General features: G+C 47.5%; 4 non-coding genes across 4 annotated transcripts; all 4 read left to right on the top strand.

Annotated features, from left to right (window-relative positions):
• Positions 1 to 1,363: 1,363 nt before the first annotated feature.
• Trnas-cga (transfer RNA serine (anticodon CGA)) lies at positions 1,364 to 1,438 on the top strand. Its single transcript has one exon. It is a non-coding gene; the product is annotated as a tRNA-Ser (tRNA).
• A 1,129-nt stretch (positions 1,439 to 2,567) lies between these two features.
• Trnas-cga (transfer RNA serine (anticodon CGA)) lies at positions 2,568 to 2,642 on the top strand. The gene has a single exon. It is a non-coding gene; the product is annotated as a tRNA-Ser (tRNA).
• A 2,634-nt stretch (positions 2,643 to 5,276) lies between these two features.
• Positions 5,277 to 5,351, top strand: Trnas-cga (transfer RNA serine (anticodon CGA)). Its single transcript has one exon. It is a non-coding gene; the product is annotated as a tRNA-Ser (tRNA).
• Positions 5,352 to 6,480: 1,129 nt separating this feature from the next.
• On the top strand, positions 6,481 to 6,555 carry Trnas-cga (transfer RNA serine (anticodon CGA)). Its single transcript has one exon. It is a non-coding gene; the product is annotated as a tRNA-Ser (tRNA).
• Positions 6,556 to 27,405: the final 20,850 nt, after the last annotated feature.

Here is a 27,405-nt window from a genome sequence, read left to right as displayed (position 1 = left end):
GGAAACATCCCCCAGGCTGTGGCTAAGCCATGTCTCCGCTATATCCTTTCTTTCAGGAGTGCTAGTTCTGCAAGGTTCGCAGGAGAGCTTCTGCAAAGTTTGGAAGGTAGGAGACGAGATACTGGCAGAAGTAAAGCTGTGAGTACCGGGCGTGAGTCGTGCTTTGGTAGCTCAGTTGGTAGAGCACTTGCCCGCGAAAGGCAAAGGTCCCGAGTTTGAGTCTCGGTCGGGCACACAGTTTTAATCTGCCAGGAAGTTTCATATCAGCGCACACTCCGCTGCAGAGTGAAAATCTCATTCTGGAAACATCCCCCAGGCTGTGGCTAAGCCATGTCTCCGCTATATCCTTTCTTTCAGGAGTGCTAGTTCTGCAAGGTTCGCAGGAGAGCTTCTGTAAAGTTTGGAAGGTAGGAGACGTGATACTGGCAGAAGTAAAGCTGTGAGTACCGGGCGTGAGTCGTGCTTCGGTAGCTCAGTTGGTAGAGCACTTGCCCGCGAAAGGCAAAGGTCCCGAGTTCGAGTCTCGGTCGGGCACACAGTTTTAATCTGCCAGGAAGTTTCATATCAGCGCACACTCCGCTGTAGAGTGAAAATCTTATTCTGGAAACATCCCCCAGGCTGTGGCTAAGCCATGTCTCCGCTATATCTTTTCTTTCAGGAGTGCTAGTTCTGCAAGGTTCGCAGGAGAGCTTCTGTAAAGTTTGGAAGGTAGGAGACGAGATACTGGCAGAAGTAAAGCTGTGAGTACCGGGCGTGAGTCGTGCTTCGGTAGCTCAGTTGGTAGAGCACTTGCTTGCGAAAGGCAAAGGTCCCGAGTTCGAGTCTCGGTCGGGCACACAGTTTTAATCTGCCAGGAAGTTTCATATCAGCGCACACTCCGCTGCAGAGTGAAAATCTCATTCTGGAAACATCCCCCAGGCTGTGGCTAAGCCATGTCTCCGCTATATCCTTTCTTTCAGGAGTGCTAGTTCTGCAAGGTTCGCAGGAGAGCTTCTGTAAAGTTTGGAAGGTAGTAGACAAGATACTGGCAGAAGTAAAGCTGTGAGTACCGGGCGTGAGTCGTGCTTCGGTAGCTCAGTTGGTAGAGCACTTGCTCGTGAAAGGCAAAGGTCCCAAGTTCGAGTCTCGGTCGGGCACACAGTTTTAATCTGCCAGGAAGTTTCATATCAGCGCACACTCCGCTGCAGAGTGAAAATCTCATTCTGGAAACATCCCCCAGGCTGTGGCTAAGCCATGTCTCCGCTATATCCTTTCTTTCAGGAGTGCTAGTTCTGCAAGGTTCGCAGGAGAGCTTCTATAAATTTTGGAAGGTAGGAGACGAGATACTGGCAGAAGTAAAGCTGTGAGTACCGGGCGTGAGTCGTGCTTCGGTAGCTCAGTTGGTAGAGCACTTGCCCGCGAAAGGCAAAGGTCCCGAGTTCGAGTCTCGGTCGGGCAAACAGTTTTAATCTGACAGGAAGTTTCATATCAGCGCACACTCCGCTGCAGAGTGAAAATCTCATTCTGGAAACATCCCACAGGCTGTGGCTAAGCCATGTCTCCGCTATATCCTTTCTTTCAGGAGTGCTAGTTCTGCATGGTTCGCAGGAGAGCTTCTGTAAAGTTTGGAAGGTAGGAGACGAGATACTGGCAGAAGTAAAGCTGTGAGTACCGGGCGTGAGTCGTGCTTCAGTAGCTCAGTTGGTAGAGCACTTGCCCGTGAAAGGCAAAGGTGCCGAGTTCGAGTCTCAGTCTGGCACACAGTTTTAATCTGCCAGGAAGTTTCATATCAGCGCACACTCCGCTGCAGAGTGAAAATCTCATTCTTGAAACATCCCCCAGGCTGTGGCTAAGCCATGTCTCCGCTATATCCTTTCTTTCAGGAGTGCTAGTTCTGCAAGGTTCGCAGGAGAGCTTCTGTAAAGTTTGGAAGGTAGGAGACGAGATACTGGCAGAAGTAAAGCTGTGAGTACCGGGCGTGAGTCGTGCTTCGGTAGCTCAGTTGTTAGAGCACTTGCCCGCGAAAGGCAAAGGTCCCGAGTTCGAGTCTCGGTCGGGCACACAGTTTTAATCTGCCAGGAAGTTTCATATCAGCGCACACTCCGCTGCAGAGTGAAAATCTCATTCTGGAAACATCCCCCAGGCTGTGGCTAAGCCATGTCTCCGCTATATCCTTTCTTTCAGGAGTGCTAGTTCTGCAAGGTTCGCAGGAGAGCTTCTGTAAAGTTTGGAAGGTAGGAGACGAGATACTGGCAGAAGTAAAGCTGTGAGTACCGGGCGTGAGTCGTGCTTCGGTAGCTCAGTTGGTAGAGCACTTGCCCGCGAAAGGCAAAGGTCCCGAGTTCGAGTCTCGGTCGGGCACACAGTTTTAATCTGCCAGGAAGTTTCATATCAGCGCACACTCCGCTGCAGAGTGAAAATCTCATTCTGGAAACATCCCCCAGGCTGTGGCTAAGCCATGTCTCCGCTATATCCTTTCTTTCAGGAGTGCTAGTTCTGCAAGGTTCGCAGGAGAGCTTCTGTAAAGTTTGGAAGGTAGGAGACGAGATACTGGCAGAAGTAAAGCTGTGAGTACCGGGCGTGAGTCGTGCTTCGGTAGCTCAGTTGGTAGAGCATTTGCCCGCGAAAGGCAAAGGTCCCGAGTTCGAGTCTCGGTCGGGCACACAGTTTTAATCTGCCAGGAAGTTTCATATCAGCGCACACTCCGCTGCAGAGTGAAAATCTCATTCTGGAAACATCCCCCAGGCTGTGGCTAAGCCATGTCTCCGCTATATCCTTTCTTTCAGGAGTGCTAGTTCTGCAAGGTTCGCAGGAGAGCTTCTGTAAAGTTTGGAAGGTAGGAGACGAGATACTGGCAGAAGTAAAGCTGTGAGTACCGGCCGTGAGTCGTGCTTTGGTAGCTCAGTTGGTAGAGCACTTGCCCGCGAAAGGCAAAGGTCCCGAGTTCGAGTCTCGGTCGGGCACACAGTTTTAATCTGCCAGGAAGTTTCATATCAGCGCACACTCCGCTGCAGAGTGAAAATCTCATTCTGGAAACATCCCCCAGGCTCTGGCTAAGCCATGTCTCCGCTATATCCTTTCTTTCAGGAGTGCTAGTTCTGCAAGGTTCGCAGGAGAGCTTCTGTAAAGTTTGGAAGGTAGGAGACGAGATACTGGCAGAAGTAAAGCTGTGAGTACTGGGCGTGAGTCGTGCTTCGGTAGCTCAGTTGGTAGAGCACTTGCCCGCGAAAGGCAAAGGTCCCGAGTTCGAGTCTGGGTCGGGCACACAGTTTTAATCTGCCAGGAAGTTTCATATCAGCGCACACTCCGCTGCAGAGTGAAAATCTCATTCTGGAAACATCCCCCAGGCTGTGGCTAAGCCATGTCTCCGCTATATCCTTTCTTTCAGGAGTGCTAGTTCTGCAAGGTTCGCAGGAGAGCTTCTGTAAAGTTTGGAAGGTAGGAGACGAGATGCTGGCAGAAGTAAAGCTGTGAGTACCGGGCGTGAGTCGTGCTTCGGTAGCTCAGTTGGTAGAGCACTTGCCCGCGAAAGGCAAAGGTCCGGAGTTCGAGTCCCGGTTGGGCACACAGTTTTAATCTGCCAGGAAGTTTCATATCAGCGCACACTCCGCTGCAGAGTGAAAATCTCATTCTGGAAACATCCCCCAGGCTGTGGCTAAGCCATGTCTCCGCTATATCCTTTCTTTCAGGAGTGCTAGTTCTGCAAGGTTCGCAGGAGAGCTTCTGTAAAGTTTGGAAGGTAGGAGACGAGATACTGGCAGAAGTAAAGCTGTGAGTACCGGGCGTGAGTCGTGCTTCGGTAGCTCAGTTGGTAGAGCACTTGCCCGCGAAAGGCAAAGGTCCCGAGTTCGAGTCTCGGTCGGGCACACAGTTTTAATCTGCCAGGAAGTTTCATATCAGCGCACACTCCGCTGCAGAGTGAAAATCTCATTCTGGAAACATCCCCCAGGCTGTGGCTAAGCCATGTCTCCGCTATATCCTTTCTTTCAGGAGTGCTAGTTCTGCAAGGTTCGCAGGAGAGCTTCTGCAAAGTTTGGAAGGTAGGAGACGAGATACTGGCAGAAGTAAAGCTGTGAGTACCGGGCGTGAGTCGTGCTTTGGTAGCTCAGTTGGTAGAGCGCTTGCCTGCGAAAGGCAAAGGTCCCGAGTTTGAGTCTCGGTCGGGCACACAGTTTTAATCTGCCAGGAAGTTTCATATCAGCGCACACTCCGCTGCAGAGTGAAAATCTCATTCTGGAAACATCCCCCAGGCTGTGGCTAAGCCATGTCTCCGCTATATCCTTTCTTTCAGGAGTGCTAGTTCTGCAAGGTTCGCAGGAGAGCTTCTGTAAAGTTTGGAAGGTAGGAGACGTGATACTGGCAGAAGTAAAGCTGTGAGTACCGGGCGTGAGTCGTGCTTCGGTAGCTCAGTTGGTAGAGCACTTGCCCGCGAAAGGCAAAGGTCCCGAGTTCGAGTCTCGGTCGGGCACACAGTTTTAATCTGCCAGGAAGTTTCATATCAGCGCACACTCCGCTGTAGAGTGAAAATCTTATTCTGGAAACATCCCCCAGGCTGTGGCTAAGCCATGTCTCCGCTATATCTTTTCTTTCAGGAGTGCTAGTTCTGCAAGGTTCGCAGGAGAGCTTCTGTAAAGTTTGGAAGGTAGGAGACGAGATACTGGCAGAAGTAAAGCTGTGAGTACCGGGCGTGAGTCGTGCTTCGGTAGCTCAGTTGGTAGAGCACTTGCTTGCGAAAGGCAAAGGTCCCGAGTTCGAGTCTCGGTCGGGCACACAGTTTTAATCTGCCAGGAAGTTTCATATCAGCGCACACTCCGCTGCAGAGTGAAAATCTCATTCTGGAAACATCCCCCAGGCTGTGGCTAAGCCATGTCTCCGCTATATCCTTTCTTTCAGGAGTGCTAGTTCTGCAAGGTTCGCAGGAGAGCTTCTGTAAAGTTTGGAAGGTAGGAGACGAGATACTGGCAGAAGTAAAGCTGTGAGTACCGGGCGTGAGTCGTGCTTCGGTAGCTCAGTTGGTAGAGCACTTGCTCGTGAAAGGCAAAGGTCCCAAGTTCGAGTCTCGGTCGGGCACACAGTTTTAATCTGCCAGGAAGTTTCATATCAGCGCACACTCCGCTGCAGAGTGAAAATCTCATTCTGGAAACATCCCCCAGGCTGTGGCTAAGCCATGTCTCCGCTATATCCTTTCTTTCAGGAGTGCTAGTTCTGCAAGGTTCGCAGGAGAGCTTCTGTAAATTTTGGAAGGTAGGAGACGAGATACTGGCAGAAGTAAAGCTGTGAGTACCGGGCGTGAGTCGTGCTTCGGTAGCTCAGTTGGTAGAGCACTTGCCCGCGAAAGGCAAAGGTCCCGAGTTCGAGTCTCGGTCGGGCAAACAGTTTTAATCTGACAGGAAGTTTCATATCAGCGCACACTCCGCTGCAGAGTGAAAATCTCATTCTGGAAACATCCCACAGGCTGTGGCTAAGCCATGTCTCCGCTATATCCTTTCTTTCAGGAGTGCTAGTTCTGCATGGTTCGCAGGAGAGCTTCTGTAAAGTTTGGAAGGTAGGAGACGAGATACTGGCAGAAGTAAAGCTGTGAGTACCGGGCGTGAGTCGTGCTTCGGTAGCTCAGTTGGTAGAGCACTTGCCCGTGAAAGGCAAAGGTGCCGAGTTCGAGTCTCAGTCTGGCACACAGTTTTAATCTGCCAGGAAGTTTCATATCAGCGCACACTCCGCTGCAGAGTGAAAATCTCATTCTTGAAACATCCCCCAGGCTGTGGCTAAGCCATGTCTCCGCTATATCCTTTCTTTCAGGAGTGCTAGTTCTGCAAGGTTCGCAGGAGAGCTTATGTAAAGTTTGGAAGGTAGGAGACGAGATACTGGCAGAAGTAAAGCTGTGAGTACCGGGCGTGAGTCGTGCTTCGGTAGCTCAGTTGTTAGAGCACTTGCCCGCGAAAGGCAAAGGTCCCGAGTTCGAGTCTCGGTCGGGCACACAGTTTTAATCTGCCAGGAAGTTTCATATCAGCGCACACTCCGCTGCAGAGTGAAAATCTCATTCTGGAAACATCCCCCAGGCTGTGGCTAAGCCATGTCTCCGCTATATCCTTTCTTTCAGGAGTGCTAGTTCTGCAAGGTTCGCAGGAGAGCTTCTGTAAAGTTTGGAAGGTAGGAGACGAGATACTGGCAGAAGTAAAGCTGTGAGTACCGGGCGTGAGTCGTGCTTCGGTAGCTCAGTTGGTAGAGCACTTGCCCGCGAAAGGCAAAGGTCCCGAGTTCGAGTCTCGGTCGGGCACACAGTTTTAATCTGCCAGGAAGTTTCATATCAGCGCACACTCCGCTGCAGAGTGAAAATCTCATTCTGGAAACATCCCCCAGGCTGTGGCTAAGCCATGTCTCCGCTATATCCTTTCTTTCAGGAGTGCTAGTTCTGCAAGGTTCGCAGGAGAGCTTCTGTAAAGTTTGGAAGGTAGGAGACGAGATACTGGCAGAAGTAAAGCTGTGAGTACCGGGCGTGAGTCGTGCTTCGGTAGCTCAGTTGGTAGAGCATTTGCCCGCGAAAGGCAAAGGTCCCGAGTTCGAGTCTCGGTCGGGCACACAGTTTTAATCTGCCAGGAAGTTTCATATCAGCGCACACTCCGCTGCAGAGTGAAAATCTCATTCTGGAAACATCCCCCAGGCTGTGGCTAAGCCATGTCTCCGCTATATCCTTTCTTTCAGGAGTGCTAGTTCTGCAAGGTTCGCAGGAGAGCTTCTGTAAAGTTTGGAAGGTAGGAGACGAGATACTGGCAGAAGTAAAGCTGTGAGTACCGGCCGTGACTCGTGCTTCGGTAGCTCAGTTGGTAGAGCACTTGCCCGCGAAAGGCAAAGGTCCCGAGTTCTAGTCTCGGTCAGGCACACGGTTTGAATCTGCCAGGAAGTTTCATATCAGCGCACACTCCGCTGCAGAGTGAAAATCTCATTCTGGAAACATCCCCCAGGCTGTGGCTAAGCCATGTCTCCGCTATATCCTTTCTTTCAGGAGTGCTAGTTCTGCAAGGTTCGCAGGAGAGCTTCTGTAAAGTTTGGAAGGTAGGAGACGAGATACTGGCAGAAGTAAAGCTGTGAGTACCGGGCGTGAGTCGTGCTTCGGTAGCTCAGTTGGTAGAGCACTTGCCCGCGAAAGGCAAAGGTCCCGAGTTCGAGTCTCGGTCGGGCACACAGTTTTAATCTGCCAGGAAGTTTCATATCAGCGCACACTCCGCTGCAGAGTGAAAATCCCATTCTGGAAACATCCCCCAGGCTGTGGCTAAGCCATGTCTCCGCTATATCCTTTCTTTCAGGAGTGCTAGTTCTGCAAGGTTCGCAGGAGAGCTTCTGTAAAGTTTGGAAGGTAGGAGACGAGATACTGGCAGAAGTAAAGCTGTGAGTACCGGGCGTGAGTCGTGCTTCGGTAGCTCATTTGGTAGAGCACTTGCCCGCGAAAGGCAAAGGTCCCGAGTTCGGGTCTCGGTCGGGCACACAGTTTTAATCTGCCAGGTAGTTTCGTATCAGCGCACACTCCGCTGCAGAGTGAAAATCTCGTTCTGGAAACATCCCCCAGGCTGTGGCTAAGCCATGTCTCCGCTATATCCTTTCTTTCAGGAGTGCTAGTTCTGCAAGGTTCGCAGGAGAGCTTCTGTAAAGTTTGGAAAGTAGGAGACGAGATACTGGCAGAAGTAAAGCTGTGAGTACCGGGCGTGAGTCGTGCTTCGGTAGCTCAGTTGGTAGAGCACTTGCCCGCGAAAGGCAAAGGTCCCGAGTTCGAGTCTCGGTCGGGCACACAGTTTTAATCTGCCAGGAAGTTTCATATCAACGCACACTCCGCTGCAGAGTGAAAATCTCATTCTGGAAACATCCCCCAGGCTGTGGCTAAGCCATGTCTCCGCTATATCCTTTCTTTCAGGAGTGCTAGTTCTGCAAGGTTCGCAGGAGAGCTTCTGTAAAGTTTGGAAGGTAGGAGACGAGATACTGGCAGAAGTAAAGCTGTGAGTACCGGGCGTGAGTCGTGCTTCGGTGGCTCAGATGGTAGAGCACTTGCTGCCGAAAGGCAAAGGTCCCGAGTTCGAGTCTCGGTCGGGCACACAGTTTTAATCTGCCAGGAAGTTTCATATCAGCGCACACTCCGCTGCAGAGTGAAAATCTCATTCTGGAAACATCCCCCAGGCTGTGGCTAAGCCATGTCTCCGCTATATCCTTTCTTTCAGGAGTGCTAGTTCTGCAAGGTTCGCAGGAGAGCTTCAGTAAAGTTTGGAAGGTAGGAGACGAGATACTGGCAGAAGTAAAGCTGTGAGTACCGGGCGTGAGTCATGCTTCGGTAGCTCAGTTGGTAGAGCACTTGCCCGCGAAAGGCAAAGGTCCCGAGTTCGAGTCTCGGTCGGGCACACAGTTTTAATCTGCCAGGAAGTTTCATATCAGCGCACACTCCGCTGCAGAGTGAAAATCTCATTCTGGAAACATCCCCCAGGCTGTGGCTAAGCCATGTCTCCGCTATATCCTTTCTTTCAGGAGTGCTAGTTCTGCAAGGTTCGCAGGAGAGCTTCTGTAAAGTTTGGAAGGTAGGAGACGAGATACTGGCAGAAGTAAAGCTGTGAGTACCGGGCGTGAGTCGTGCTTCGGTAGCTCAGTTGGTAGAGCACTTGCCCGCGAAAGGCAAAGGTCCCGAGTTCGAGTCTCGGTCGGGCACACAGTTTTAATCTGCCAGGAAGTTTCATATCAGCGCACACTCCGCTGCAGAGTGAAAATCTCATTCTGGAAACATCCCACAGGCTGTGGCTAAGCCATGTCTCCGCTATATCCTTTCTTTCAGGAGTGCTAGTTCTGCAAGGTTCGCAGGAGAGCTTCTGTAAAGTTTGGAAGGTAGGAGACGAGATACTGGCAGAAGTAAAGCTGTGAGTACCGGGCGTGAGTCGTGCTTCGGTAGCTCAGTTGGTAGAGCACTTGCCCGCGAAAGGCAAAGGTCCCGAGTTCGAGTCTCGGTCGGGCACACAGTTTTAATCTGCCAGGAAGTTTCATATCAGCGCACACTCCGCTGCAGAGTGAAAATCTCATTCTGGAAACTTCCCCCAGGCTGTGGCTAAGCCATGTCTCCGCTATATCCTTTCTTTCAGGAGTGCTAGTTCTGCAAGGTTCGCAGGAGAGCTTCTGTAAAGTTTGGAAGGTAGGAGACGAGATACTGGCAGAAGTAAAGCTGTGAGTACCGGGCGTGAGTCGTGCTTCGGTAGCTCAGTTGGTAGAGCACTTGCCCGCGAAAGGCAAAGGTCCCGAGTTCGAGTCTAGGTCGGGCACACAGTTTTAATCTGCTAGGAAGTTTCATATCAGCGCACACTCCGCTGCAGAGTGAAAATCTCATTCTGGAAACATCCCCCAGGCTGTGGCTAAGCCATGTCTCCGCTATATCCTTTCTTTCAGGAGTGCTAGTTCTGCAAGGTTCGCAGGAGAGCTTCTGTAAAGTTTGGAAGGTAGGAGACGAGATACTGGCAGATGTAAAGCTGTGAGTAACGGGCGTGAGTCGTGCTTCGGTAGCTCAGTTGGTAGAGCACTTGCCCGCGAAAGGCAAAGGTCCCGAGTTCGAGTCTCGGTCGGGCACACCGTTTTAATCTGCCAGGAAGTTTCATATCAGCGCACACTCCGCTGCAGAGTGAAAATCTCATTCTGGAAACATTCCCCAGGCTGTGGCTAAGCCATGTCTCCGCTATATCCTTTCTTTCAGGAGTGCTAGTTCTGCAAGGTTCGCAGGAGAGCTTCTGTAAAGTTTGGAAGGTAGGAGACGAGATACTGGCAGAAGTAAAGCTGTGAGTACCGGGCGTGAGTCGTGCTTCGGTAGCTCAGTTGGTAGAGCACTTGCCCGCGAAAGGCAAAGGTCCCGAGTTCGAGTCTCGGTCGGGCACACAGTTTTAATCTGCCAGGAAGTTTCATATCAGCGCACACTCCGCTGCAGAGTGAAAATCTCATTCTGGAAACATTCCCCAGGCTGTGGCTAAGCCATGTCTCCGCTATATCCTTTCTTTCAGGAGTGCTAGTTCTGCAAGGTTCGCAGGAGAGCTTCTGTAAAGTTTGGAAGGTAGGAGACGAGATACTGGCAGAAGTAAAGCTGTGAGTACCGGGCGTGAGTCGTGCTTCGGTAGCTCAGTTGGTAGAGCACTTGCCCGCGAATGGCAAAGGTCCCGAGTTCGAGTCTCGGTCGGGCACACAGTTTTAATCTGCCAGGAAGTTTCATATCAGCGCACACTCCGCTGCAGAGTGAAAATCTCATTCTGGAAACATCCCCCAGGCTGTGGCTAAGCCATGTCTCCGCTATATCCTTTCTTTCAGGAGTGCTAGTTCTGCAAGGTTCGCAGGAGAGCTTCTGTAAAGTTTGGAAGGTAGGAGACGAGATACTGGCAGAAGTAAAGCTGTGAGTACCGGGCGTGAGTCGTGCTTCGGTAGCTCAGTTGTTAGAGCACTTGCCCGCGAAAGGCAAAGGTCCCGAGTTCGAGTCTCGGTCGGGCACACAGTTTTAATCTGCCAGGAAGTTTCATATCAGCGCACACTCCGCTGCAGAGTGAAAATCTCATTCTGGAAACATCCCCCAGGCTGTGGCTAAGCCATGTCTCCGCTATATCCTTTCTTTCAGGAGTGCTAGTTCTGCAAGGTTCGCAGGAGAGCTTCTGTAAAGTTTGGAAGGTAGGAGACGTGATACTGGCAGAAGTAAAGCTGTGAGTACCGGGCGTGAGTCGTGCTTCGGTAGCTCAGATCGTCGTGCTCCGGCACTCGGCCAGTGCACATCGCGCGGTGACGGGCGGTAGCGCGGGCCAGTGTTTACGTCGCGAGCAGTGCTGCGGTGGCGAGCTGCGCAGCGTGTGCGAGCGCTGTTAACGTTTGTTTCTGTACCACTGTTGTAAGTAAGATGTCGACAATTAACAGAGCGAACAGCGTTCAGTGTGTTTTCGATCGTGCTGCCTTGCGACCGACGGCTTTCGAAATCCATGAGTGGATTTTTGAGGATCTGAAATTGCCGGAAGATATAGTCGACACGTTCCAGTTGGACTTTGTGCAGTACTCGTTATTTATCAAATTTATTTCGAGTGACACTTATGAGAAATTCGTTGAGGAGCATGCTGGTGTGAGACCTTTTCGTCATAATGATGGCAGTATTAGCAATGTCCAAATCGTGCCTTCGGGATACGGAGTGAGAACCGTCAGGGTATTTAATGTGCCACCTGAGTGCCCTAATGACCTGATAGCACGTTCTCTGTCACTGTACGGCGTGGTTTTGTCGGTTACCAATGAAAAAATGGTCGAGTGCATATCGCTACCAAGTTAACAGCGGGGTGCGAAGTGTACGTGTGGACTTAAAAAAGCATATACCTTCGTATGTTACCATTGGCGGCTGTCGTGCACAGGTAACTTACATTGGACAACCCCCTACCTGTTCGATCTGCCATTCAACAGAACATCTGCGGATGAACTGTACACGTCGACGTCCATTTCAACTTCCACGGGAACGTCCTGCAGACGGTAGTGAAAAGCTTGTTCCGCTATTGAGTGAGGTAGTCGCGGGGACGGTACCACCACCTCGGCAGCCGGAACGTGTTAGCGAGGCGGAGATGCCAGTTCAGGTGGAATGCAGTGCCCAAGACATTTGCGGTAGGACGGACGTCGATCCGGCACCGTCATCCTCACCGGGGCAATTACCGCTGGATAAGAACGATGCGCCAGCCACCTCTGAAACTAAGCCGTGTGAGATACAGGAGCGGGTGCAGATCAGTTTGCCTGAACCGCCCCTATCGGTAGAGACTGCAGCAGACACGAAGAAAGGCCGCCGAAGGAGAAGCAAAGGGAATAGTAGCAAAGAGGAAAAGTCGGATGATTTGAGACCCGTACACATGTCAGAAAGTGGCAGCGAGACTGAACCTCAATCTTCTTGCTCCGTGCGCTGCGAGGACACCGCGAGGCAAGAACGCATCCGTGAACAGACCAAACACCTGAAGGCACTACTGAGCGCTGAGAGGGAACAGAGCACCGTAACGGCTAAGAGGAAGAGCGAGCAGAGCAGCGAGCAGCTGCAGCAGCGCTCCCGCAGGAACTCGCTGACGTCAGTCGCAGCCCCGCGTGTTGGTCAGGCGGATGCGACCACGTTGACAGACTCAGCCGGCGGTGGCGGGCAGGGCGGCGCGCGCACCGCGAAGCACCCCGACAGCAATGAGCCGTGGTGGCAGCAGGACGAGGAGATGCAGCAGTAGCTGCTCTCGCGCATGACCATCGCCCTGCGACATTTCCACTCTCTGAGTACTCCAGACGTTCCCAACGAGTTTGATTCAAAGACGTCGAGAAGGACGATCCAACACAGAGCTCATTGTCCTCTGAACCATCATGTGCGATAGCCAAACCTACAACGTTACCACACTTAACGTCAATAGAATTCACAGTGCGGTGAAACTCCGTTCGCTAACTGATTTCTTGTATGGTACCAGCGTTGACATTGCCCTCCTACAGGAGGTAATCACAGTCTTAGAAGTGCCCGGTTACGTTCTCATTGATAACATCAATCTCCAGGATGCTGTAGGCACTGCCATACTTCTGCGCGACGGTATACCATTTACGGATGTGCAGCGGTTGCCTAGTGGTCGTGGCATTTCTCTTCGAGTGAATGGTGTGCAGATTGTTAACGTGTACGCTCCCTCAGGTAGCACTCATAAGAGAGATCGCTCAACATTTTATAAAAACGAGGTTCCCATTCTTCTTAGCGCTTATCGTGCACATCTCATCCTCGGTGGTGACTTCAATTGTGTGCTTAACGACAGAGACCAAACTCCTCACACGAACAGATGTATCGAACTTGCACATTTAATTCATGGCATGCGTCTTCACGATACATGGCAACAACTGCACGGTGAACGGGTAGCGTACACCTTCGTAACTAGTCATTCTGCCAGTCGGTTGGATAGGATCTATGTGTCCGAGGCCCTCCAGCGACACGCTGTGAACTGTGACATAGCTCCTGTCAACATCTCCGACCATTGTGCGTATCAGTGTTACCTTAACCTACGCCGCCAGCAAATATACCGCGGGAAAGGCTACTGGAAATTGAATGTCAGCCTTCTGCAGGATGCCCAACTTGAAGAGGAGGTGAACATAACGTGGCAACAGCTCCAGCGGCAACGACGTCGTTACGATAGCGCTCTCCAGTGGTGGACTCAGTGTGCTAAGCCTAAATTACGCCTCACCCTCATGAGTTACGCCCGACAAAAAAGCTTTTGGCAGAAACAGACTATTGAGTTTTATTATCGCTGTTTGAGAGAACTGTACAGTCGCGCTAACAATCCTTCTGGCGATATCGACATAAAGATCAAACGATATAAAGCGAAAATCACGGCGATACAACGCCAACGAATGCAAGGCATCATCGTGCGAGCCCACCCCAAGGACGTTGTCGCCGAAGAACGGGCTTCTCTGTACCACATCCTGAGAACGACGAAACGGTGTAAAGCCATGTTGATTGAAGCCGTTGTTGATGACGCTGAGAATGCCATCACGAAGCAACGTGACATCATCTCGCACGTCTACGACTATTATAGTCAACTTTACAAGAAGCAAGCCGTTGATGAACACTCGTGCGACGATTTTCTTAGGACCTTGAGCTGTCGCTTGTCGCAACAGGATACTGCAAATCTGGAATCTCTTTTCACAGAGGACGAAATCCGACTGGCGGTCCACAGTGCAAAGAAAGGGAAGTCACCAGGACCAGACGGTCTCAGCGCTGAGTTTTACCAGCGTTACTGGAACCTCCTCGGTCCGACGCTCCTCGAGATCGCGAATGAACTCTGGCACCTGGAAGCTATACCCAAGGCATTTACGGAAGGTATCATCCTGCCCTTACCGAAAAAAGGGAACAGCAGGAAGGTCGAAAACATGCGACCCATCACACTCCTGAATGCCGACTTCAAAATCATCACCAGATCGATTAAGCTAAGGATGCAAACCGTTATGTACAAGGTTTTGGGCAGTTACCAGTACAGTGCAGTGCAAGGCCGAAGTGCAATCTCAGCAGCCTGCGATTTGAGGGACATCATCTGTTCGTATGCTGAAACCAAAGGACAGGGCGCTCTGATCTTTCTAGATTTTGAGAAGGCTTATGACCGTGTACGTCATGACTTCCTCTTTAAAAGCATGAAGAAACTAGGTTTTGGACTTCCTCTCATAGAATTAATTCGCAAACTTACTACAAACGCCTCCTCACGGATTCTCATTAATGGCCATTTTACAAAAGAAGTTTCCATTGAGCAATCCGTCCGCCAAGGATGTCCTCTGTCAATGATTTTGTACGCCATTGCAGTGGAGCCGCTACTGAACAACTTGGCGCATAGCGGGATCGGACTTAGCGTCCAGTCTGTCACTATCCCATGCATTGCGTATGCTGACGATGTATGCGTAACTGTGTCATCATCGCAACAACTTCTGTCAGCGGAAACTCTTTTACAAAAATTCACGTTTCTTTCAGGAGCAATACTCCATAGAACTAAAACCACAGCTTTGCAGATCGGTGGCGGTATCGGAGACATATCCCATGTTACCTGGTGCAAGGTCAAGGATTCTCACACAACCCTCGGTGTTACTTTTGAGGCCAAACCAGACAAATTCCTGACGAAGAACTGGTCACACATGCTTAATAAATTACGTGCTGCTTTGATACTTCACTCCGACCGTGACTTGAACATACTACAGAAAGTTAAGACCATCGAGATCGCCATTACGAGCAAGATGACTTATTTGGCGCAAATTCTTCCCATCTCCGACCATCTAGCCAAGAGTATACAACAAGCGTTATGCTGGTTTCTTTTTAGGGGGCACATTTTCAAAGTTCAATTCGATACCTTAACCTTGCCTTCGTTCAAAGGTGGCCTTAACCTCATTAAAGTACACAAAAAATGTGTCACCCTGCTCCTAAATCGCATCAGGAAGGAGTTCCGTACCCGGAGGACCAGTATCATCACAAACCTCATTCAGCGGTGGAAGCCTCATAGCCTTGACCCACCCGTTAATATCGCCGGCATTCCACTTGTTTACCGACATGTGCGACTGTACTACATGGAAATGAGCTACATTCGACACAACATCGTCGATAACGGAAGCCTGACGAACAGGAAGCTTTATGGCCTTCTCACGACAACAAACCACAGGAATCGTCTCGAAGAAAAACATCCACATACACATTGGAGTATAGTATGGCGGAATGTGCACAGCGACGTGTTACCGTCACGCGTCATAGCCGACTGGTATCTAACAGTCAACGATAAAGTAGCAACGAATGAAAAGCTACATAAAATTGGCCTTCATCCAACGCCCAACTGTGACGCATGCGGAAGGGTCGATACGCTTCTTCATAGGTTCACGTGCGGACATGCAGAAGAAATTACTACATTTCTTCGTCAACGATTGTCGGTGATAGACCGTACGACGCCCTGTGGTGTAGATCTTTTAGAGATCATTCAGCCACAAAAACTGAGATATCCACGAGCAAAAAACAACGCTGCAACGTGGATCATGGGCCACACAGCATCGTTTATTATGCAGAATAGACATGCTACTTTCCTCGACTATTATTCTTACATAGAAATTGAACACTTTAAAATGAGACAACACTGTGACTACAGGAGGATATTTGGAAATATGCTGAACATCATAATTAACGGTTAAATGCTTCAAATACAATCTTTCGGATCGCAGAGGTTGCCAGTGACCTGTATGTATGACTCCCATTTGCTTCCTGGGAATTTAGCACTTGCCGCAATTTTACGATACTATTCAGATGCTCACCAATGCAGAAGGCATTTTTTCTTTCCCATTTTCGCTTTCACATTTCCCTTCTCTCGCGGAGCGAGCGGAGCAACCTTCCTTCAATTATGAAGTGATAGTCTTTTGTGCACCACAACAATTTCTGTTTACTACTTGGCAAAAAAAAAAAAAAAAAAAAAAAAAAAAAAAAAAAAATCCTTAAGAAGACATTTCATTTCTTATATTGCGCTACAGCAGCCTAGCAATGATATACACTTTGTTCAGTTCTTTCTCATTACAAATTGACGCAAAGGTTAAAAAAAAAAAAGATGGATAGAGCGTCTGTAAAAAAAAAAAAAAAAAACAAAAAAAAAAAAAAAGTTGGTAGAGCACAAAAAAATGGTCTAGGGGTAAAAAAAAAAAAAAATGGTAGAGCACTTGCTCGCGAAAGGCAAAGGTCCCGAGTTCGAGTCTCGGTCGGGCACACAGTTTTAATCTGCCAGGAAGTTTCATATCAGCGCACACTCCGCTGCAGAGTGAAAATCTCATTCTGGAAACATCCCCCAGGCTGTGGCTAAGCCATGTCTCCGCTATATCCTTTCTTTCAGGAGTGCTAGTTCTGCAAGGTTCGCAGGAGAGCTTCTGTAAAGTTTGGAAGGTAGGAGACGAGATACTGGCAGAAGTAAAGCTGTGAGTACCGGGCGTGAGTCGTGCTTTGGTAGCTCAGTTGGTAGAGCACTTGCCCGCGAAAGGCAAAGGTCCCGAGTTCGAGTCTCGGTCGGGCACACAGTTTTAATCTGCCAGGAAGTTTCATATCAGCGCACACTCCGCTGCAGAGTGAAAATCTCATTCTGGAAACATCCCCCAGGCTGTGGCTAAGCCATGTCTCCGCTATATCCTTTCTTTCAGGAGTGCTAGTTCTGCAAGGTTCGCAGGAGAGCTTCTGTAAAGTTTGGAAGGTAGGAGACGAGATACTGGCAGAAGTAAAGCTGTGAGTACCGGGCGTGAGTCGTGCTTCGGTAGCTCAGTTGGTAGAGCACTTGCCCGCGAAAGGCAAAGGTCCCGAGTTCGAGTCTCGGTCGGGCACACAGTTTTAATCTGCCAGGAAGTTTCATATCAGCGCACACTCCGCTGCAGAGTGAAAATCTCATTCTGGAAACATCCCCCAGGCTGTGGCTAAGCCATGTCTCCGCTATATCCTTTCTTTCAGGAGTGCTAGTTCTGCAAGGTTCGCAGGAGAGCTTCTGTAAAGTTTGGAAGGTAGGAGACGAGATACTGGCAGAGGTAAAGCTGTGAGTACCGGGCGTGAGTCGTGCTTCGGTAGCTCAGTTGGTAGAGCACTTGCCCGCGAAAGGCAAAGGTCCCGAGTTCGAGTCTCGGTCGGGCACACAGTTTTAATCTGCCAGGAAGTTTCATATCAGTGCACACTCCGCTGCAGAGTGAAAATCTCATTCTGGATACATCCCCCAGGCTGTGGCTCAGCCATGTCTCCGCTATATCCTTTCTTTCAGGAGTGCTAGTTCTGCAAGGTTCGCAGGAGAGCTTCTGTAAAGTTTGGAAGGTAGGAGACGAGGTACTGGCAGAAGTAAAGCTGTGAGTACCGGGCGTGAGTCGTCCTTCGGTAGCTCAGTTGGTTCGTAGTCGTGCTTCGGCGGGCGAGCTGTGCGGACGGGCCTTGTTTACGTGCTCGCTGCGGCCGGCCGCGCGCTGACAAGTAAGTGGGCGCTCTTGTGGCTTACACGCCAATTGTATATTTGAAAATGAATCGAACATGAATATGACGCAACCGCTTCGCAAAGATACTTTGAAGTTCACGTTCGATGAACGCTTTGCACGACCTAAAGCATTCGAAGTAGAACAGTTCTTGCGCGATGTAGTAAAGCTCAGTTCCACTGATATAATTGGGATCCACTTATCGATTGTGAGTAGCACAGTTTATGTAAAGATGGTGAATGCTAAATGCTGTGATAGGATTATTGAAGGATGTGGAGGATCTTTTAAATTTAATCACTGTGATGGAAACGTCGGTGATGTCAAAGTAGATCATGCAGGTTTCGGGATAAGAACAGTCCGTATTTTTGAACTTCCCTTTGAAATAACTACGGAACAAATTAATTGCGTCCTCAAAGCATATGGGAAGGTCATTAGTAATGTTGCGGAAAAGTGGACCACCTTTCAAACGTTTCCAGTTTTAAATGGTGTCAGGCAAATAAAAATAGATCTTCAACAGCATATTCCCTCGTATGTTTACGTATGCGGTTATAGAGCTATTGTGATGTATGATGGACAGCCGCGTACTTGCTCCGGCTGTGGACAGACTGGACACGTACGTTCAGAATGTATACAGAGGAGAGTGACGCAGGTACCGGCGGGGGAAGTAGTCCCTCCCATGACGATGACGACCTTACCAGTGACATATGCTACGGCCACCCGTGGCCACTCTGCTACGACACCGAGTTTCGCTTTGGAGAGCAGTGGCGACAGAAAAGACGACGACCAGAACTTGTCAGTGACCACTAGCTCTACTGAAGTAACGACTGTCGTTCCGTCGCCTGAAGCGGCGCCCATTACAGAAGCAGGATGTCTTTCCAAAAATGACGGAACTACTGAGCAAGATGTACAGAGAGACGAGAACGAGGATGCTGCACAAGATCCCAGCACGGCTTCCGAGACTGAAGAGCGACAGAAATCCGGATCTCTTCCCAAAAAGAATAAAAAACGGAGGATAGCTCCACCTGACGCTCCTCAAAAGGTACAATCAGTGCGTGAAAAGGCACAACAAATTGGTCGCAAAATCAGTGGTATGACATCCGTCAATTTTGACGTAGACCCACAGACCCCGCATACAGCGGGAAAAGACGAGTTTGGAAAAGTGAAAACGCAGACGCAACACGATGGTGAAACGAAACGGTCCACAAGTAAAGAAGCAAAGAACAGAACTCCATCTCAACGTGGGCCAGAGATAGAGTTGTCTCAACGCAGTGATACGAAAAATTGGGCAGATGACATTGAAGAATTTCCCGCAGATGAGGAAATGAAGGAAGTGTCACACCTACCAGGAGGAAAGATTCCAGTGCAGAAAGACAAACAAATGAGGGACGAGACATCGTCTCGGCCATAACATGGAAAACCTTAGGCTTTGTCGACAGTGGGTCATAACGACTTGTATACTTACTTAATTAATCATGAATTCGTTACAAGCTTATAGAATCGGGACTTTGAATCTAAACAAGGTCCGTAGCGAATTAAACCTTAAGAACTTGCAAGACATGCTCTACGCCGCTGATATTGATGTTATTATGTTACAAGAAGTAACAGATATTAGACTGGATGCCATCACAGGTTACAATGCAGTCGTAAATTCAGGGAGCGACAGTGACCTCGGAACTGCGATACTCGCCAAAGAAGGAATTATCATCAAAGATGTGGAGAAACTGGTAAACGCCAGAGGTCTAGCTGTCACCATTCACAATACGCGTTTTATAAATATTTATGCACCATCTGGCACCGGGAACAGGAGGCGAAGAGCTGAATTTTATAAAGATGATATAGTTCCCCTTTTCGGTGGCCGCTACGAGCATATCATTTTTGGAGGTGATTATAATTGTGTGCTGTCTCCAAAAGACCAGACGCCGCATTTTAATAACTGTGCAGAACTCGGAGCCGTAATTACAGAACTCCGCTTAATTGACACCTGGGAGCTCAAGAACGGTGCATTGCCGGGTTTCACTCATATTACGAATCATTCCGCTAGTCGCATCGACAGGATCTATGTAACAGTCGACCTGGAAACACACGTTCTCCAGACAGAGTTATGGCCCACTATCTTTTCGGATCACGCTGCATACATATGTACCATGAACTTAAAACGGCAAGAAACGTACAGGGGACGAGGCTTGTGGAAGTTGAACGTGGAACATCTAAAAGACCCTGAATACCACGAAATATTCAATAACGTATGGAACGCGTGCGAGATCAAATTCGCTTCATCTACCTCGGCACTGGCATGGTGGATGAAATGTGTGAAACCCGCGATAAGAAAATCGCTGATGAATTACTCCCGCGAGAAAAGTGTTTGGCAAACACGGACGATAGAATATTACTTCCAAGTCCTTCGTGACCTATATCAATCTGATGAGTCCGTAATCGCCAACTACGTGGAAATAAAACGGATTCAGGCTAAACTTCTCGGACTGAAGCGGAAACAACTGGAAGGTCATCAAGTAAGAGCAGGACTTCACGATGCTGTAAAAGGAGAGCAAACATCTATATATCATGTGATTAATGAGAGGAAGGGGCAACGCAGGAAAATAATAACCGAACTAAGATCTCCTGACGGTAGGTTACTGACGCAGCAAAGTGACATCAAGAACGAAATTCACAAGTACTTCGCAGAGTTATTAGGCAAAACGACAATGGATATCCCGGTGGACAATGACATCATGACGGGATTCACACGCGGGCTCGACCCGGTAGAAGCAAACAACTTGTTAACTGAAATCACAGAAGAAGAAGTCGCAGACGCTATAACACGAAGCCCGAAAAATAAGTCTCCTGGGCCTGACGGAATCCCAGCCGAGTTCTATCAAATGTTCAGAAGACAGTTGATTCCCAAATTAGCGTGTATCTGTAACGAATTAATGAATCCCGCCAATGGCATCCCACGCGACTTCCTAGAAGGAACCATTGTTCTAATCCCGAAACATCCTGCAGGAAGATCTGTAACAAATTTTAGGCCTATCACTCTCCTAAATTCGGACTATAAAATATTTGCCCGCATCATAAACGAAAGATTAAAATCAGTATTGAACACAGTCACTGGATCATATCAATCGAGCGTAGGAAAAGACAGATCAATTTACCAAACACTGTGCGACTACAGAGATATTATTTCCATTGCCGCAGCCTGTAAAATAAAATGCGCCATCGTATCATTGGACTTTGAGAAAGCATTCGATAGAGTCGATCATGCTTATCTTTTTCACACCATGCGTGCCATGAACCTCCCGCAAGGTTTTATCAACATTATTACAAATCTTCTGCAGAAGTCAACATCGATAGTTATGGTAAACGGTCAGTCCAGTAAGCCCATTGTAATGAAAAGTTCGGTGCGACAAGGGTGCCCGATGTCTATGTCACTCTTTGCAATAGCAATCGAGCCATTGCTTTTTCGCCTCAGCCACAACCTACAAGGATTCACTACACGCGGCCGTAGGATTGTCTGCAGAGCATATGCCGATGACGTTGCATTTATTGTCAAAGACAACGACGAGATAGAGAAAGCACTCGACATAATAAACAAATATGACAAATATGAACAAGTATCTGGTGCGAAAATGAATAGGAATAAGTCTGGCATAATGAATATTGGAAGCGGATTAGGAGTTCCCATTCATGGGCCAATAAAGGAAATTGTCACCATGACAAGTCTTGGAGTGGAATACACAAGAAATATTCGGCAGACCATCGCAGTTAATTACAGAAGAATCCTCAACACCATCCGTGCCTGTATACGTCAGCACAATCTCCGTACTCTTGATGAGATACAAAGAGTGGCTCTCGTCAACATCTATTTGTCCTCTAAATTAAATTACGTGGCTCAAGCCCTGCCAATGCCGAGGGAAATGGCGAACAGGATTTTGGCTGCTTTTGGCCATTTCGTCAGCCGCGGCCACATCTTCAAAGTCAAGTACCAGACATTGACTCTACCGACTGGGAATGGTGGATTGAGTCTCACAGACGTGTACAATAAAGCACAAGCATTGTACGTCTGTAAAACATATAAACTGTGGAAGCGGTCAGTCGACAGTGTCACCGCATTCTTGTTAAATGAAATAGCGCCGGTCAGCCAGGACGCCCCAATAGACGTTCACCACATCCCAAATGAACTTTACCACCTAAAACATTTCTTCGTAGAGTATAGCTACATTGGACTGGGAACACCCGAGAAAGATGTCATAAAAGTCAAGAAAATATACCAAAACTTAATGAACTTCCAGACCACGAACATCATAGAACAAAAATACGTCGGTCACTCTTGGCATGATATCTGGAGGAACATACATCACCCATATTTGCCAACAAAAGTGCGGTCATTGTGGTACTACTTTGTGAATAGGAAATTTCCAACGAACTCCAGACTACATTCCATTCACCTGGCTGATTCCCCTTTGTGTACCATTTGCAACCTGATTGATACAGATGAACATCAATTTGTCTGTGGAAATGCGAATAATATATGGTTTTCAATCAGACAAAAATTAGCAACTATGCAGAGAAAACCGCCGTATTTGATAACGCCAGCGTGCCTTTTATACCCGGAAGAGGAGTTATACCCCACCTCGAAGAAACATGCCGTCAACTGGTTGAAGGGACACGCAGTATTTTACCTGCTGTCCAGTAAAGAAAGGAGCGAAGAAGATTTTTGGACGTACATTTCCGACCAGCATCACAAGCTACTACGCATGAATAATTATTATGATACATACGCCAACTTCCTCAGAAGAACAGTCATGTGAACTCCATTTTCGATTATGCGATTCAGAACATGAAGAAACGAGAGACAATTTGATCTTTGAAAAACAAATACGATCAAGTGCCGAACATCACTATCTGGTTTAGACTTGGATTTTTTTTTTTTTTTTTCTAAAATGCCAACGAACCTTTGTTTTATTACCTTTAAATGTCAGTTGAAAAATATGTACTACTGTAGAATGTTATGACTAAAAAAAAAAAAACAAAAAAGCGGTAGCGTTCTCGCTTCACACGCCCGAGTTCTCGGGTTCGATTCCCGGCGGGGAGTACCTTGGTTTATTTATTTTTTTTTTTAACTTATTTGTTTTAATGTTTAAATATGAGGGAACTTGGGCAATATAGAGCTTCAGTGATTATTCTAAATACATTGCATGATTTAATCTTTATTTTTTAAGTTATTGGTTATAACGTTTAAGGAAAAGGAAATTTTGTTTAATTTAGAATCTCAGTAACTACCTTTAAATATTTTGAATAATCTTAAGTTTTTTAAAAGGTTATTGCTTCTGGTGTTTTAGAAAAGAAAAGGAAGTTAACATTCTAAAAATTTGCATGTTAGTACAGTTTGAAGCATTATGTGTTTTAATGTTCAAGAAAAGGAAATTACATGTTTTCTGTATACCTGTATATCCCTGTGTAAACTAAGAAAACCAATAAATGTTCTGTTACTGTGAAAAAAAAAAAAAAAAAAAAAAAGGTTCCCTTGTGCGTTGCAGTGCTTGTACTATAAGACATAGGAAAAAAAAAAAAAAAAAAAAGTTGGTAGAGCACTTGCCCGCGAAAGGCAAAGGTAAAAAAAAAAAAAAAAAAAAAAAAAAAAAAAAAAAAAGTTGGTAGAGCACTTGCCCGCGAAAGGCAAAGGTCCCGAGTTCGAGTCTCGGTCGGGCACACAGTTTTAATCTGCCAGGAAGTTTCATATCAGCGCACACTCCGCTGCAGAGTGAAAATCTCATTCTGGAAACATCCCCCAGGCTGTGGCTAAGCCATGTCTCCGCTATATCCTTTCTTTCAGGAGTGCTAGTTCTGCAAGGTTCGCAGGAGAGCTTCTGTAAAGTTTGGAAGGTAGGAGACGAGATACTGGCAGAAGTAAAGCTGTGAGTACCGGGCGTGAGTCGTGCTTCGGTAGCTCAGTTGGTAGAGCACTTGCCCGCGAAAGGCAAAGGTCCCGAGTTCGAGTCTCGGTCGGGCACACAGTTTTAATCTGCCAGGAAGTTTCATATCAGCGCACACTCCGCTGCAGAGTGAAAATCTCATTCTGGAAACATCCCCCAGGCTGTGGCTAAGCCATGTCTCTGCTATATCCTTTCTTTCAGGAGTGCTAGTTCTGCAAGGTTCGCAGGAGAGCTTCTGTAAAGTTTGGAAGGTAGGAGACGAGATACTGGCAGAAGTAAAGCTGTGAGTACCGGGCGTGAGTCGTGCTTCGGTAGCTCAGTTGGTAGAGCACTTGCCCGCGAAAGGCAAAGGTCCCGAGTTCGAGTCTCGGTCGGGCACACAGTTTTAATCTGCCAGAAAGTTTCATATCAGCGCACACTCCGCTGCAGAGTGAAAATCTCATTCTGGAAACATCCCCCAGGCTGTGTCTAAGCCATGTCTCCGCTATATCCTTTCTTTCAGGAGTGCTAGTTCTGCAAGGTTCGCAGGAGAGCTTCTGTAAAGTTTGGAAGGTAGGAGACGAGATACTGGCAGAAGTAAAGCTGTGAGTACCGGGCGTGAGTCGTGCTTCGGTAGCTCAGTTGGTAGAGCACTTGCCCGCGAAAGGCAAAGGTCCCGAGTTCGAGTCTCGGTCGGGCACACAGTTTTAATCTGCCAGGAAGTTTCATATCAGCGCACACTCCGCTGCAGAGTGAAAATCTCATTCTGGAAACATCCCCCAGGCTGTGGCTAAGCCATGTCTCCGCTATATCCTTTCTTTCAGGAGTGCTAGTTCTGCAAGGTTCGCAGGAGAGCTTCTGTAAAGTTTGGAAGGTAGGAGACGAGATACTGGCAGAAGTAAAGCTGTGAGTACCGGGCGTGAGTCGTGCTTTTTTTTTTTTTTTTTTTTTTTTTTTTTTTTTATCTGCGTCTTAGGAAGTGTTTCTCGTATTCTGCACACGACGTCGTCGTTTCACAACTCACAGGGTTTGCTGTCGACGCTGAATCAGCGCAACCCAAGATTATTGATCGAGCTCGAAGCACCCAAGAAAAAGAATAATTTTAGCAGAGCGTGGTTTCGATCCACGGACCTCTTTTTTTTTTTTTATTTTTTTTATTTTCCTGGACCTCTTCCACTTCAGGCGTTGGCCCCTATCATCCGTATCACCCCCAAAATCCTATCTAACCTAAAAAATTAAAACAAAAATTAAATAAATAAATAAAAAAAAATAAATAAATAAATAAAAAAAATAAATAAATAAATAAAAATAAATAAATAAAAAAATCTGTTGCCACCGCCACTTTCACCCCAACTTAACCTACTTTTTTATTTATTTTTTTCATTTTTTTTTTTTTAATATATAAAGGAACTGAATAAATCATCTTGCCGTGACAATCTGTCCAATACCCGTGAAACAGAAGAACACGAAATCAATCAAGCACTTCTGATTTGTTTTATGTTACGGCTTCTGGCAAAATTAGTTTTCCTGAGGCACTTTCACTTGCTGTACTATAAAAATAAGTAAATAAATAAATGCCAACTTAATTATAATGAAGCACAATTAGTATCGACTCGCTGTAGTGTTGTGCACCAACCAAAAATAAAATAAAATAAAATAAAATTTACCGCTTCATTATGGCAAAGTGTGAAGTAAGAAATTTTGAAACAAAGCTTTGTATTTCCGACTCGTTTTAAGGTTGTAGTGTTCTTCCATTATATACTGTATATACTCGTCTATACTCGCATGTGTATTCGTAACTGCAAAATATGCAAACTGGCCGATAATCCAAGCATAGCTATTGTGCTTTGTTGCAGGAAAGAAATGCCAGTCTGGTTGAAGTACATCTTTAAGTGTTATAGCAGAGTCTGTGGTTCTAGTAATTATTGCGAGTTTCTTTCTAGTCCAGTTCCATATGTGGTATTGGTCGCGGCAGATGAGAATGTGTGCCAAGGTATCTACAGTATGGCAATGACCGCAGTACGGACTCTGCTTCATTTTGATATTGTGCAACTTTTCACCTGTGGGGACCTTCTCGTTCACAATGTCATACCACGTGGACACTACTTTGGAGTGGAGGATGGGATTGTTAATGTTTTTCCAGACGTTACTCCAGTTGACCGCTGGATATTTCGTTTCAATTGGGTTTTGCCTATGATGTCTCGTGAGGTGGTAATAGGTCCTTCTGGTGTTAAGCAGCTGTGAAATATCTTGAATATAGCTCATTTCCAGGTAATAAGTCCGGACGTGATCGAGTTGAGCGCTGATGTGACCAACATCGACTGGGGCTTTTTTGCTCGTTGGGGCTAACCTGTTGAATAAAGTTTTCGTAATTGTCGGATGGGGTGACTGCAGTATTTTGCGGATTCGGTCCATGTATAGGGCATTGCATTGGTTCTTGATGTCTTTGACGCCCAACCCACCAGCGGCGCGGGTTAACACTATGGTTGGCATGGCGACTTTAAAGATGTTTCCGCTCCATATGAACCAATACGCTGCAGCTAAAAGCTTTTGCGCTGTATCCTTGGGTACTGGTAACACTGCTGCGATGTGGTATATTTTGCTTAGCGCATAGCTGTTAATCAATAGAGCTCTCTGTATCCGATTGAGCGTTCTAGTTTTGTGTTCACGGAGAGTAGCCCTGAATATATGTAGTTTATGGTCCCAGTTGGCTACTGTCATCTCTCTGGGGTTGGCCATTAGAATCATACCTAAGTGGTTCGTCTTCTCTGTTCTTTGTAGCCATGTTCTTTGAATGGTCTCCGTATGGGGTCCGACAGGTAAAATTTTCGATTTTTGTTCATTGAGTTTGGCTCCGGAAGAAGTGGCGTAAGCGTGGATTATTTGTTGAACGACTTCCATTTCTGAGTGCGTGTTAACTACTACACTGACGTCATCAGCATAAGCGTGACACACGGTTTTTGTACCCAACACCTGTAGACCTTGTAACCTGTGATGCAGGTTTAACAGTAACGGTTCTACGGCGATTGCGTATAGTGCCATAGAAAGGGGGCAGCCTTGTCTCACTGATTGCTTGATCGGGACTGGTGAACTTAGCTGACCGTTAATTTTGATTCGAGAGGAAGTGCCGACTATACATTTGCGTATGATCTGAATAAAATGAGCACTGAATCCCATCCGTTGCATTACAGTTAGTAGAAAGTGGTGGTTGATGCGGTCAAAAGCCTTATCGAAGTCTAAAAACATGAGACCAACATTGCATTTGCATAGCCACGACAAATATATTATGTCTCTATATTCACATAATGCATTCGACATTGATCTCCCTGGGACAGCACTCATTTGATAAGGGCCAAGTACTTTCGGCAGTACCATCTTCAGTCTACAGTTTATGAGTCGGGTGAAGATTTTATAGTCGGAATTGAGGAGTGTTAGTGGTCGAAAATCCTTCAGCGTAGCGCTACGTGGTTTTTTGGGGATCAGTACAATCATTCCTTCGGTAAACTGAGATGGCATCTGCACGTCTCCCAATAATTCATTGCATATTTTGGTGAATTCCGGTCCTATGATGTGCCAAAAACAAGCATAAAATTCTATGGGTAGGCCATCTAAACCAGCAGATTTCTTTGTAGGCGAGTCTTTGATTATGGCACATACTTCTTCCTCAGTTATGTGGGCTACAAGGTCGGCGTTGTCAGTCGGATGGACCGTGGATTGAATGTTGGATAAAAGCGGCTCACTTGCCGTCGCGTCAGTCGCCGATGCGGAGTAAAAATCTGTATAATGTTGCACCACGTAGTTTTTTACTGTGACCTGTTGATCGTATTCGTTCCCCTGTTCATCACTGAGAGTGTGGATTAACTTTTGTTTACCTCTCTTGGCTTCCCGTATCACGTGATATACGGACGTATTCTCCTGCGTCAGTTCAATCGGAGGACGCGATCGAACTTTTTTCCCCTCTAGTGATTGTCGTACCAACGCCGTTATTCTTGCTTTAGTGCGTTTTATTCTAGAGCTGTTTGCTACTAATCCCATGGGGTCATCATATAGT

Source organism: Schistocerca serialis, chromosome 2 (genome assembly GCF_023864345.2).
Source record: "Schistocerca serialis cubense isolate TAMUIC-IGC-003099 chromosome 2, iqSchSeri2.2, whole genome shotgun sequence".
In the NCBI taxonomy this organism is placed as follows: domain Eukaryota; kingdom Metazoa; phylum Arthropoda; class Insecta; order Orthoptera; family Acrididae; genus Schistocerca; species Schistocerca serialis.
Note: the sequence above shows the minus strand (reverse complement) of the source record. Positions and strands in the feature narration are given on the sequence as shown.